Source organism: Clupea harengus, chromosome 8 (assembly GCF_900700415.2).
Source record: "Clupea harengus chromosome 8, Ch_v2.0.2, whole genome shotgun sequence".
NCBI lineage: Eukaryota > Metazoa > Chordata > Actinopteri > Clupeiformes > Clupeidae > Clupea > Clupea harengus.
In genome coordinates this window covers 541,997-556,989 of record NC_045159.1, presented here as the reverse complement: position 1 = coordinate 556,989, position 14,993 = coordinate 541,997, and the positions used below count along the sequence as shown (strand labels likewise).

General features: G+C 43.7%; 1 protein-coding gene across 3 annotated transcripts in view; it reads right to left on the bottom strand.

Moving 5' to 3' along the window:
• ndst1b (N-deacetylase/N-sulfotransferase (heparan glucosaminyl) 1b) overlaps nt 1-14,993 on the bottom strand; it is a 61,030-nt gene that overhangs the window by 35,725 nt on the left and 10,312 nt on the right. For all 3 annotated transcript variants that reach the window (XM_031571362.2, XM_012832523.3, XM_031571363.2), the window contains exon 2: nt 11,895-11,984. The gene's annotated coding sequence lies outside the window, so the exon portion shown is untranslated. The remainder of the gene's footprint in view (nt 1-11,894; nt 11,985-14,993) is intronic.

The following is a 14,993-nucleotide window of genomic DNA, read 5'->3' as shown; positions in this document are numbered from 1 at the left end:
ACACACACAGAGAGAGAGAGCGAGAGGCCTGACACAAATCGAGCCTTGTAATTAGGGCATAGGTCCGTTTAGCCTTGGGGAGAAGACAAAGTCCAGACAATCTTGCGAAAAGACATTTCAGTTCGTTAAGAGTACACACGAGCAGAGATTTGCTTTGAGTTCTGAAGCTGTGGAAACCACAGTCTTGGACAGTGATGCAGTGAAGTTCCACATAACAAACATGCATCCATTTGCTACATCTGTCCATGTTTGCCATTAAGGACTGACAGAACTCCAAACAACCAGAACCAGGCCTTCCCTGCGACTCTTACTCCAGAACTTACCCATGGCAACAGGAAATCACTACTGCGTGTCTGTACAACACAACCAGATTTTTACGGCTGACTGACTTGACTGTGTACCATTAAAGGAGCAGGAGGATTTATGGTGATTTATTAGCAGAAAAGGGATATAGTATTCATGATTATGTTGTTTTCATGATTGTGTGTAACTACATATCGTTTTGTTTTCGTTATCTTAGAATTAACCCTTCATATAGGGAGCAGGTCCTCTTCCCCACAGGCTGCCATGTTGTGCCGCCATGTTTCCAGTAGCCCAGGACAGACACACCAAAACACCTACACATGACATGCTCTCTCACACACACACACACACACACACACACACACACACACACACCTGATGGCCATTGTAGTTTCTCCTACATGCTTGGAAAGGGAGATGTAGCCAGTTGGTTGCAATCTGCAGCCTCGCCACTAGGATGCCATTTAATTCTACATATTGTACCTTTAATTATATTGTTGCACATTAACCACATGATGGGTCACCTTTAGGACACAAGTTTACAAGCAACAGCCCAGACGAGACGAGACGAGACGAGAAATGAGTTAAGTTCCATTAGGGGCATTCAGGGTTGCGAAGGGCCTCTTCAGTCATGCCACAGCACATAATTAGCAGCGGTATGCATCCACTCGTGAGCATGAACAAGGGCAGCCATTGCCAGCATAGCCCAGATGCTCAGGAGCACCTATGTCCCTTTCCTCTCAGTTAGCCTGCAAAACACGGCAAGAACCCTGGCTATTTATAGCAGCCTCAAACACACAAGTCTCCCAAAGAGGGGGGAAAAAGCGAAAGTAAATGTCACCTCTATTCTAGAGGACACTGTTCTGAGTTCCAGCCACGACATGGGCACAGAGCAAGGGCTCCCTGAAGAGGTGGGGTTTTAGTCCATCAGCACTTCTTAAATCCTCAATGTTTTGTGCCCAATAGCCCACAGCCTCAAACAAAACACTCTGCGTTCGACAGAACCAATACAATATTTATATGAATGAACCCACTCTGACCTGAACCTTTTCGCTATAGAAATCTTTCCTGTTTACCACACACTATTAAAACACAAATGCAATGAATAGAGGAATACAAATCAACCATTAATGAAATACAGGCTTCACTCAGAGCTTTGCAATCACCATCCATTCTGTGGTGTTGGCTGGGCTGGACTGGACTGGCAGCCAAATAACCAACTGACAGATCACTCACGACCACAGAGACACAGAGTTACTGGTAGCATAAAGATGGACACAAAACTCTGGTTGTTGAAAAACCCTCTCTCTCTGTTCATCCTGATGGCAAAAATGTATGCAGGTTAAATATCTTTTCTCCCGGTTAGGGAGCAAAAGGGGGGAGGAAGAAAAGGGCATGAGGGGCAATAGCTTTTCTTACTGCTGATCAGATTAGGAGTAATATGATTGGGGCTAACCGGATTGCTTGCTGCACAGGCGTAAAGATGTCTATTGCTGACCAGTGCTGGGCGGTACCATAATAGGATGTGTGTGTTAAACCCTATTAAGGTCTGTCCTCCCCTCGTTCCATTCTCTCACTGCTCATACAGTGGAGAATACATATGAGATTAAGAGGACACAGCAGACACAACAGACTAGTGCACACTTCAGATTGGGGCTTATTTTTGATGGATTCAGTCTATTGCACTGGTCTGGCTACTCTTATCAGCACATGGGTAGATGGAGTTAAAAGCCAGCTCCTCGAAACCTGGTGAGGGGGAAAAGTGCAAAAGTATTACACTTTTAAAAGAGAAATAGGCGCCCATTTCACTTAAAACCACATATGAATAACAATAATTAGAAAGTAACCTAACATTATCCAGTGTGTGTCATAAACAGAGAGACAGTCTTGTTGCTCAAGGGCACAGAGAAAGGGCCTAACGACCAAATGAGCAGGGGAGGGCTTTTCTTTTCTTCCACTGAGCATGATACATCAAGCTGACATGAGCTGGGAGAATAGTGGAGGAGGACCAAGAGGGCTAATATTCTCTATTGGGTTTTTAAAAGGGGGAAATATAGGATTGCCCATTTGGAAGATTTATCACTAGGAGGGCCAATTATGTGAGAAGACCCGTTACGGTCGTTGATCTCCTGCGCCGCGTCAAACCTGATGTTACAGCTTAATTGATGCTTATATGTTTGTAGTACACTACAGCTGGAAACCCAGACAACTGTGTTACCCTTGCAGACATAAAACATCCCTATCACTGCATAAATGTGTTGCTATGTGTTGCTATGTGTTATGTGTGTGAGGTGGTGGGGGAGGGGGGATCCTGTACATGTCTTTTGTTTTCACTGAAGGGCTTCCATGGCAACAAACACCTTAATAAAAGATGGGAAAACTGCTATAGGTAAACAGCCACAATTTAGCCACTCTTCACTAGACAGTTCACGATTGCAATTTTAAGACACTGCAGAAGATTTTACAAATCACCTTTATTTCTGAAATGCCTGTACGCTGACAGCAAACATTTTGTTCTAAAGGTGTGTTTCTCCTTTACACCAATGCCCCCCAAGTTCACCCATTACATTTTCCAGGTTGAGTACGCATTTCTATGCTGCTATAAAAATAGTCTTTAATATCTAAAGTGTGTTCCGTCCATCACCGACTGTGTATGCTACAAGCGCTGGCTTGACTGTACTTACTCTTATAGATCTATCAATAAATGATCCTTTCATAAACAATTAACAACAACAACTAAAAATAGTATGATGTAGGTCACAAGTTGAAATCTGAAAGGTGAGAGTCAGCTCCAACAGTCCCTGGCAACAGCCACCTGTGATATTGACCTGCCCCTCCAGAGACATGCTGCCCACTTAACTCCACTGGCACCTGGCATTTCCAATGTCCTACAAATGATGCCAAAGCTGGCTGGGTTGAGCAGATGGTTCAGGTGACTGATACAATCTAAAAGTAAGCCCATTAAAAAAAAAATGCAGGGAAAATGCAGTCCGGCTGTCAGCATAGACTTAATGTTGGGTTGGCAACATCCTATGTAGTTTTTCTAAAAGACACAGATACTTTATTAAATACCAGATACCATACATTCTTACAGCCGTCAGGAAGAAAGACCACTCCCATATTTCTGTTCTCACATCCAAATACAACCTTACGGGATTAACATGCCTTGTTATTATTATAGGCTTACGGCAATGGCTGAGTAAACTTGCAACAAGCCCGGGTCCATCACCAGAGAGACAGGAAGCGAAAAAAAAAAAATCAGCCAACCGAGAGAAATGTTCAAAAAAAAATGACGGTTCTGTATTCTCACTGAAAGCAGCACAGCCAAACACTGTTGTGGTGACACGGCACCCATGCAACCAACTGTGATACAACGCCCACTGCTGAGTCTTTCCGGAACAATGGTCTGTCGTGGTCTAAACAGGAACTATCCGTGGAAAACAACGGAATCTTATTAACCACACACTTAACCTTGAACAATGGTTCCATCCCTCCTTCTGAGTGGGCAGAGAAGAATGCCATTTCAAATCCATCAGTAACGAGTTTTGGAGGTCTGTCCAAGACATGATTACTGTAGCATCAAAAAAAGAGTAATACCAGATACCAGATAATGGGAATAGCTGCCAAACCCACACAAAAACATATAGGCCTAGGTTTACATTCTTATTGTGTCCAAGTGGTTAACTCAATATAGGAGGCTTGTAACCCCTTATTGAAACACTAAATGAAGCCAGGGCAAGACTGACTTGTGGGTAATCAATAGATTAAAGGACTGTATTGATGATCTGAGGAGCTGAAGAGTGATTGTTCAGAACTGTGGAGGTACAATCAGATACTTGGGGACACCAGAGAGCATGCTGCAACATGTAAAATGGCCTTGGATCAGCAATACTCTTCTCATTTTGACCAGAGACATTACAAAGGAGGAGAAATCACTGACAGGGAAATGAATGGGGAGTCCATCCAGAGTCCGTCAGGCTAAATATGGATACGGATGTGTGACCGGAAATGCTGCCCTGTATTATAAAGAGCCAATCACTGTCTTTTTAGCCTTGTTTGGGAAAGCAATTGTTCAAACTGTTTGTGTCAGATATAAAAGCTGATTCACATGATGTACTTTTAATGTCTGTCAGACCATTCTATATGGAGTTACGGATCATTTAAGTCTGATCTTATTTGCCTGAAATAGCTGCCTGGGGGGGGGGGTTACTAAAACGACGGCCAGGTGGCGAGACTTGCCTCTTACCCAAAGGGGACCGTGCTAAGGTCAGCTCTTTATGAAATGACAGTATTTCTTATGGATGGATCTCATATCAGTAATAACCTGTCCAACTCTCCTACTCCACATTGACATCTCTACCGCATTATACTGTACTGTAGCTGATGCTACTGCAGTCCTTGGCAATCAATGACCCAGCACCAGACTTTGGATGGCTAGTGAGAAGTGAGTTAATTCATGATGTAAACAGCCATCCTTCATTGCCATAGCAGGAACAGAGGACTCCACCCAGCACTGGATCACCATTCATTTCAGCTCCATCACCCGGAACAATCCCAGCCTTCATGAAGAATTACCCAACTCTCAGCAGATGATGGCTAAATCAATTTGCCATATATATGGTTTAATATATGATTCAAATCATTTGAAAATCTTGTGTAAGAAATGTGACTGGCATTTGAAGATTTATTTACAACTTAATGTGTATTTCTAGCATTGTCCTACAAAATATCAAGAGTTATGATATGCATGTATCTGACAAGTTGGCCCATTACAAATAATAATAATAATAAAAAAAAAAACAGTCCAATCAGATGATGTTTGAGTGTTCAGTGTTGCCCCACACTGGCATGGGCAGTGAGTGAGCAGGTCACATGGGAGTAGCAGTGGTACTTAAAAAATGCCCCTTTTACATCAGCGCTGCGTTGCGATCCATGTGGAAATGAGTGAGACACAGTAGAGAGGGGAAATAACTGACTGAACTAAAACAAGTCATTTAGGGCATGGGCCATTTCCACACAAAATCAGAAACTGAGTGAGACAGAGCAGAACAAGACATACACACACACGTGGCAACTGTGTGTGGAACTACACGTGCAGGGAAGCACAGAGCGAGGGGAAAGAAATGAGAAGGCTTGGAGAGAGAGCGAGAGAGATGTTAGGTTCCATTTTTCTATTTTACAGTTGCCTTGAGGCTATAAAAGGTGTGGGTAGCGCAGTGATGAAAGTGGTAAAGCGGGAAATGTTAACAATGTGCTGGTGGTCTTTAGAGTGCGCTTTCATTGATTCAAAATGAAATCTAGTCACCAGAGAATCATGTCTATCCTTGCCATTTGTACCACACATGACCACACAAATGAACCCCAACAGATAGATAATACATTGGCAGCACATCAGGCAACATCAATTCAGTCCAGCTTCCCTCGCGTTCACAACAGTCAACCCACCCATCCTCTTGCCATCACACTTAAAGGATTTACAGAGAAAATCTTGTCCAGAAAACACCCCATGTAAATGTTAAGTACCGCTAAATGATAAAGTGTTTTCGACTAGTCTGCTCTATAAAATGTACTCACAGCATCTAGGTCTTTCATTGATTTTTTCTAGCACCAATTTCTTTTCAAGGACACCCAAGTATTTTTTCCTGTCTGAAATATTGGTAGGGTGTTTTCTCCAGACACACTAACTACTAAATCTAAAAAAGCAGTTTAGAATGTTAAACAGGCTTAAAAACATGTAAATATGAGCAACATACAATCAAGATGTAGTTCATTCTGCAAGCATAATTTTCCTCCCCTTCAATAAATCCATGATGTTTAGGGGTCGAGTTCATGAGAAATGAGGTCAAACCAACTGGAGTTCTTAATGCCAGTGACTGTCTGTAATATCAGTGCCTACTCCTGCCGTACTCCTGGGGGAACTCTGCTAAGAGGGAAGAATGTGGTGGGCTAGAATGACATGCAGCTATTCCAAAATGTTTTCACGTGAGCGATAGTACAATGGCCAAAGTTTTTTTTGCCAGACAAGACTAGTTCCTCCCCCCCGACCCAAAACAACCTCCTCCCCATTTTTGTGACATGGATGCACCACGGATAGATGCAGTGACACTGTTGTGTGTGTCTCAGCTGAGGGATCCAGAATTGATGTCGGTCATAGCAATTGTACGGTCTTAGATGAAGCGGTGTGTCACGTGTTTCCATTGGACCAGATGATCAAATATCAGTGATGCAGCTGTGAAACAGTTTGCCAGATGATCTCATCAAATTCATGTAGAGGAACATCGCATAATGTTAACCCCGACACTGGTAGGTACTAACGCTCGTCTCCTGAACTGAATGACTGGGAGTGATTGATTGGGATTGGGATAATGTGGTGGTGGAAGAGGGAAAATACTGGGGAAGTCAGCTTTCTTGTCCTCGGGTGAGGAATGGGTTTGTGTATTCCAACTAGACTGGCTTTTCACAACTTTCGGCATGACCAGAAGTCATTTTGAAGACAGAACAGGAACTCAGCAAATCATATACAGTAATTGAGCTGAAAAGTGCATACAAATCTGAGGCAGAAAGAATAGGGGTGGGGGGAGGAGAGAGAGAGAGAGAGAGAGGGACCTACATGTTTGAGGATATGGGTAGAACACAGGAGACGTGGTACAAAAAGCTCCCTTCTCACTTCCTGTATTTTCGAGTGTGTAGGTGATTTCAGCTAAGCAAGTGTGCCAGATCCTCTTGGACCAATCAATTAAAATCATGGCCTAGTTGAAAATAAACAGCAGAGGCTGGGAAAAATGGTTGCCTCCCCACTGAGTCAGCCAAAATGACGTATTTTCTGTCTTCTTCAAGCAGTGTATGGAAAGAGGAGGTCAACTGCTGCCTGTAGGCATTTCTCTCATTCTCTCTCAGTAAAGCCACACACACAAAATCACACCTTCCACACTTGCTGCCTTGCATACCTGCAGAACAAACTAGGGCAGTGAGGACAGAATCGATCAATCAGAACAAATACGGGACAAGACACTTGTGTCAGAGCCAAGGGGCTAGACAATATGCGCCACACACACACACACACACACACACACACACACACACACACACACACACACACACACACACACACACACACACACACACACACACACACACACACACACACACACACACACAGACAGACACACACAGACACACACAGACAGACACACACACAATCTATCAAGAGGGTTAGTGATCTCAAGAATGCTGATGACCTGCTCAGACTGCTGTTTTTTCCAGCCCTGCTGCTGCTACAAACCCTCAAACCACCACTTGCCAACTGTCATCGTGCCGTCTGTCCGACAGTGATGTCTTTGTGAAAAGCCTGTTAAATTCAACTTCAGTAATTGTCTGTCAAAAGCTGTTTGGCTGTAGTTTCAAAGGGCACTCAAGAGCATTCTCAGACACATATTGTCACTATTGTCTATGTCCGTCCATGACAGCATATTCAGAATTTTATTTCTGCAAAGAGCCTGGCTCTGCTCGCCTATTGGTCCCAGCACAGTTTCTGCCATGATTATAGTCCGGGAACTGATGTTCGCAAGATGAAACGATGGGCTATTCAGAGGAGCCCACCAATCAGCGACCAGTGGGGGTGGCTAAGTGCAAAGACGCTGAAATGAAGCGTTTGCTTGAAACGTAGTTACAACAATTGTGGCAACACTAAAGCTCGGCGAAGCGATACAAACAGTAGTAGCAAAGCTAGCAAACATCTAAGAATGTGTAAACGTATTCGTCGAGGGCAAAGACATTGTTGCCTTACTGCCAGTGGGGTTTGGGAAAAGGCTAATATATCAACTTGCTTGCACTGTTAATGTAAAAGTAGAAAGTATAGCAATTAGATGGTGGTCAATGCCAATTGGTTAATGGTTGGAACGATGGTTTCAAAAGTAACCCAGAGTCTACGGCCATTAGGATGCAATGACTAGAAACAACGCCCAATGGAGCAAGGCCAGACCCTATTCAGGAAGTGAATTTGGTCTGGTAACGCCAGGCTATGAGCCTACAACTAAATTAACAAAAAAAATCTCTAATACTAGGAAGAAGGAACTCACACACACACTATGGAGTTAAATCAAAACAGCCACACTCAAATGAAGTTGGCAAATCCACATGCAAGTCTGGCAATGTGCAGATTCCCTTGACCAAGAGGGCATCACCCTTTCAAAAAGGCTCAATAATGTTTAATCTGATCTGCCAACCTTTTAGACGGTTATGCCGTTGAAAAACAACTAATGGCACCAATTCCAACATTACATGCACATTTAATCCAATCCATCTAGACTCCTCCATCTATAATCTGCACTTTGTTTTGTATATGAAAAGTATTAGGCATACCCAGTATTTATGTATGTAATATGTAGATTTAATCCATGAAACTCTGTGGATTAGATTTGACTGACATGTGTAGTTATCTTGGGGAATGCATTCAACTCAGTCATCCCCCTCTTCTCCATTACGTTTGGTCATAGTCAGTCCACGCAAGCCAGCCCAATGGCCAGAGCGGACCGGAGGGTCCCGTCACCCAGTCCTCCGTGGCGTGGCAGGGCAGCTGCAGCCTCGTCTCTGTTCTGCGGTGCGTGCATGCGTTTGGGGATTAAGAGGGATGAGCTGAGAGTGGGGAAAGGTGGACAGGGAGTGGAAACAGCCATCCCCCTGACAGTCAGTCCGTCCATCCCTCTGGTGTCAGCCCATGATGTCTGGTGCTTTGCAACACTCGCAAGGCTGCCTCTCCTCCCGCCGTTTTCACACCAGAATTCACACCCTCCACCGCACCCTAAGACAAACAGGCTATCTGGCTTGTCCTCACAGAAGGACCCTTTTATGTTTCTGCTTCAATCCCTATAAGGTGCCATCTATAGCAACACGTCAGCGAACAGGCGGCCCAATTCTACTTGGCAGCATTAACAGTGCTAAGACGACACTTTAACAGCTCAAATAATATTTATGGATTCCCCATAGGACAAACTCAATCTCAAAGCTCTTGACCCCAACCAGCTAGTGCATGATCGAATACAATAGTCTACCGTTACCAAAGTGGCATGTATATTATGTCATACAGACTGCAAAAAAAAAAAAGGCAGCAGACAAATCCCAAGCATTAGTGATACTGGTGGTTCAGAACAAGCGATGAGCCAGTGAGTATAAAGCAGAGGTGATCTGACAAATACACAAATAACGCCCAATAAATAGACCCTGTTGATACGCTGTTTTTGGTACGACTTGTCAGTTCCGCCTACGGCTTGTATGATCTCACTGTGAACACACATGACAGACAGTTTCATCAAATCATCTGATTACACAGGAGATGAGCTCACGTCTTCTGAATGCACTGTAATACTGAACACAAAAGAGACACACTGAGATGTGGATGCTTAGTGACTGTAACCAGTGACGAGTCATATTGATGGGAAGCACGTTATTTCACGGGTCTTCAAAAACAGACAAAGCCTTTGGAGTGTTGCATAAACCCAGAGATATTTCTAGAACATCCTTGTGGGTGTGATGACAACCAAAGAGGTTGAAGTTGTGTCACCACCCTCACAATAGTTATAAAGCTAAAAAGAACAGCAAAGATTAAGGAGATACTGAGGATGAAAAAGACCCAAGAGGGGGACAAATACGGCAAAAGAAATCCAACAAAGAAAGAAAAGGAGGAAGATGAAAATGACGAAGATGAAGAGCAATTAAAACTGTAGATAGATCCACCTTCTGAGCATAGGTCGTTGTTAAGAAAATAAAAGTAGCCCCTGGTATTAATCATGGCTGGATGCTGCCCATGCACCTGTCAGCCCTAGTGAACGGTGTAAGGCAAACACAATCAACTCTATCCCCACCCCTCCGCCATTAGTATTCACAGGCATGTGCTCATCCCTCTCCATCCCAGCTGTCTGCAGCCATTTACATTTAAACATCTATTAAAACAATGTGGCTGCATTGCTTGGAGCACAAAACAGCTCGTTATGATCTCAGCGTTAGATACCGCAGGCTGTGCACTGCAATGGGTCTTCTACATCAGTAATGGGAGACGCTTGGGCCGAGGGAACTCCAGGCTGTGAGGGGGTAGTGTGTGTGCAGCGAGGCAGCGGGATCATTTGCTATGTGCTCCAGGTGCTGCGCTGGCAAGGGGGAGATACACCTACCGCTGCACACAGTCCATACAATTAGTGTGTTTGTAGTGTGGTATACATTCACCTTTGAGACTTCATGTAAGGCATTTCAATGCATAGCTGAGCATGCCAGACGCAGCCAATACACATACGATTCTTCTGCATCATTTGGCTCAGCTGCAAGGTTTAATGAGTTATACCGTCGGCTGTTTGAGGACTGGGGTCTCTGAAAGTCGCCAAAAGTCTATTGAAACTCTGCAAATACTAATAAAACAGCGGAGGTCCATGGGGTTGGGGATTCTTCCTGGTAAAGTGAAGTTACGCCCTGCTGTAAGCAACTCCCTCCTAAGCTGGCAAACCAGCTCTGGGAGATGGCTTTTCTCTCTGCAATAAATAATTGAATTCTGCCGACTGCCTTCAATTATTCATGTAAGTTTATAATTCATCTTCAGCCACAATTTCTTCCTGTAAGGTGAAAAGAAAGAAGGAAGGGAAGGAAGGCGAGAGAGGGGGAGGGGGACGGAGTGAGGGAAAGAGAGAGCGAGGGAGAGAGAGAGGGAGGGAGAAAAAGAGAGAGAGAGACAGGGGTGGCAAGAGCTGAAGATGCACAAGCTGCACAAGCTCTCCTGCCTGTTACCAAATCACATGCGCAGCATTAGCAGCCCGCTCCCACAGCATGCGTCCATGCAAGCTGCAGTGCATTAACCCCAAAGCTCCTCCAAGGTTCTACTCAATGTAGCCATTTCACTAAATCACCATGTCGACAGCTGAATCAAGTAACATTTTAGAGTTCCCTCTGGTCCATGGAGTGTCCCCCACAGTGGTCTTGGGGAGATGGGGGTGGGGGGGTCAAATTCCTCAAGAGGCAGGGTCTTTTCATACAGTTTAGAATACATTTAAAAAGACACTGAATTTCACTGAGTGTAGAGTCATTCACCTATGTGTGTGCAAAGAGGGTCTCTGTCCTCCCTCTATAAAGACTTTTACTCTACTGTTCACTTCCAATCCAGCTGATATTTTAATCAGCTAGGAGGTGGGGGGGAGTATATTCCTAAAATAGTAGATTCACCAGCCAAAAAACCCTTGGGGGTGCTAGACTGTACCATTTAACTGAGTTTGACTTTTACAGTGCGAGCCATCTTACCTGGCTTGATTTGCCCTATACGGTATGAATGCGTAAGTAAAGAGATGTGTCTAGTATCATGGAGCCAAAAACATGTGTGACAGCACTTTTCTATTCAAATCAATTCAACTCCAAAAGGCATTGGGTTAGTTAACAAATCTCAGTTAAACTAACAATTTCCATCCACCTTTCCCCATGGTTACACCAGGATGTAGCCTAAACTGTAATATGATATATAATCTTGGCCCCACAAGACTGATGGAACGGTCTGGTGTGTGTGTGTGTGTACCAGATATTTGTGAATAGTGTGAATCTGTGCGTTTGCCATGACGTACCCGCTTTCCTTAGTGACTGCATACACCAGTGTTTCCCCTGGGACTGACGTGGAGTCTGCCAGAAAATAGGACGATACAGCAGGAGCACTCCTGTATAAAAAAGAATTTAAAAGAATTTTAGTAAACATGTAGAAACCTAAATAATGGCAATATATACAGCTATACTACACTTACTAAAAAACTCTGTTGCCGTCAACACAAACATTATGGCCTCTCATGTTCAAGGTCAATACAGAGACTCCCACATGTGTCAACAAACACTGATAGACAACCTACAAGATTTTTTTTTCTCTCCGATTTTCAGTCACCGCTGTAATTAAATAGTCTCGTAATGTGTCTTAAGGTTGTGCCTCTTTCCACCAAAATGTCCTTGCTGAAAAGCATTTGGAATGATGGAATGCAATCATGCTGCTGTGACATCACCTGCTGCCACCACCAACAATTTCACAGCACCCGTCAGTGGCTTTGACTGGCAGCTGAGCTAGTTATTGCAGCTGTTGAAGAGATACGAGCCCTGTATATTTGGCTGGCATGTGTAATTTTAAGAGCATTGAAACACGGCTGAGTTAAGGGGAAATAGGGCAGCCCCGCAATAATAAAAAGACACTCTTCTCTAGAAGCAGATTGAACAGCTGAAACAACCCGCAGGAGCCAGGTCTGTTTCTGCACAAAAGGCTAAAAGGTGTGAGACCGGCGCAGCTGCCTCGTTTAAGCCCGCTTCCAACAGTGCACGGTGACGTTGCTGAAATGTGGCGTGATGTCAATTAGCAATTAGCCAGAGGAAGTATAGCCTAATGAATGTAGTATCACACACAAACATTTTAAAGACAGAGAATGCAGCTAGATAAAGAGAAATTCACATTCATCATATAAAGTATGCCATTTAAGGATGTAAATGAAAAGAAAAGTACAATTGTGTGCCGTCGCAAGGTTTAGAAATCCCAGTGAGTAAGTCTTATGGACCGTTCTGAATTCTCAAAATAATTTGGTTCTTATTACTGTTGGTTATGAGGGAATATCTTGAGGTTGATGACTGGCAACTCCATCAGATTCCTTTGAAATACTTGGGCAGGAAAAAAAAATCCTTTGAAAATGCTGAACACTTCCTTTCCATGCAGACAAAACCAAGGTTTAATTTCCTCTTGGGGTGAGATAAATCAAGGACACGACAAACATTATCAAAGCTTAAATCTCATCCCATCTTATGGACTTCTGTATTTATTAGGGAGACAGACATTAATAACCAGAAAAACTAAAATAAAAAAATAAAAAAGCTTTGAAAAACAGTCGAGTCGAGGCGGGGATATCCAACTTCTCAACTGCAGACAGCGGTTTATAGGCATGTATGGCAAGGCATTTAGCATTGGAGACGGAATGTCTATAATTCAGCCATAACTCTATTTCTTCCCCTTTCCCCTCCATCTCCATCTCTCTGTAAGCGAACAGGGAGCTGCACAGAAGCTCTGTGAATGCACACAAACATGATATGGCTTTGTGATATAGATGGCAATCCCAGACATGCTGTGGGCGTACTTGGGCTCAAAGCAACAGAGCTACACTGGGAAATGAAGACTTTGAGGAAAATGTCTGATCTATCGACTGTGATACATACCTCACAATAGTGAGAGGTTTATATTTAAAATAAAGTATTTTATTTGAATAACCCCATCACCTTGCAGTTTTACCTCTTGAATAAGATGTAAATCAGAAATCTAGTCCCATAGGCCTTATGATACACGAAACAGGAAAACAGAAAAAGGCAAGCAAAACTGCAAAATGTCATCAACAAAATCCACCCAAGGCTATTATTTCACACATCATTAACAATGCTTGATATTTGCCAAAGTATGTTGGTGGGACCCTGGAAGGAATAACATTCACATGGATAAAGCTCCCCTCCTTTGACTAAGAAGACACATATTTTGGAGCAATGAAGGATCCATATTGTTGGTCAAACTATCATATTTCTTCAGCTCAGCCCCTTTCAAAAAAACAAAAAAAAAAAACTCCTCAAACTAGTAAGAAACAAAAACCTATGCTCGATTAAAACTGCATCTCCCACAGTATTTTCTGCAATGACATCAAGCCAGGTCTTATGATTTTTCTGTCTTTCCCTCCCATAGGTTCAGGAGGGATTCTGCTCCCAGCTGCTTGGTAGGATCAGCAGCTGTACAGGCAACCAGTGGCCGGGGGGAACCGGGGAACCAGGGAGCCTTTCCCCACTGGAGCTCCGCCAGCGTGATCCATTTCCAGGCGTGTTGGCCCGGTGCGGTCCGCAGCGCTGCAACACACAACGCCACAGTGCTCCAGCTCTCCATCTCCTGAGGTCACTCGTGCTCGTGGCCCCTCGTCTGACATCATCACACTGCTTGTGCAGGTGGTCAAGGGTGGCGGGGACACATCAAGTCTCCAGTCAGACTGCAGATTGTGCTTTACAGCCACAGATATAACAGGGAACAAGGAGCTGTGCATATTAGACACGCCTCACAGCATACAGTTTAATGCTTTACAGTTTTTAAAGCCAGAGATGCAAAGCCTCAGATTTTAACGAGCATATGCAGCAGTGAACCTTATGTAACGCTGCAGAGAAAAGGCTGGTTAAGGGCAGACAATAAGAGCTCAGTTCCCTAGTGATCTTAAAAAGAGCCGTGTCACTTTGTTTCTCAAAAGGTGTTAAATGCAAAAAAAATATCTGTCATGATCGTCCATAATAAACATTTGAACAATACTGAGCAACACTTGAACCACACTGTGCGACTGACACCAATCTACTTCTAAAGTTTCAAATGCAATTCCAGTTCATTTTAGTCTTTCATTCCAAGTGCTTCTACATTTCCAATCCAATCTTGATTTATGCAAGCTTTTTAGAGCAGAAAGAGATAACACATCCCCTGCACAAGCGTGACCCCACCAGACCCAGATATATGACACTCCCTTGAGGTGCTGAATGTGAACTTAATCTTGCCTACTTAACATGGGCTGCTCTTACGAGAAAGACCTTGGAAAGAGCGAGCATTGGACATTACTTTCAACCTTCAGTAACACCAATAGGGAATGTGGCCACAACTAGAAATGAACTGGTGACAAATCCTGACGTGT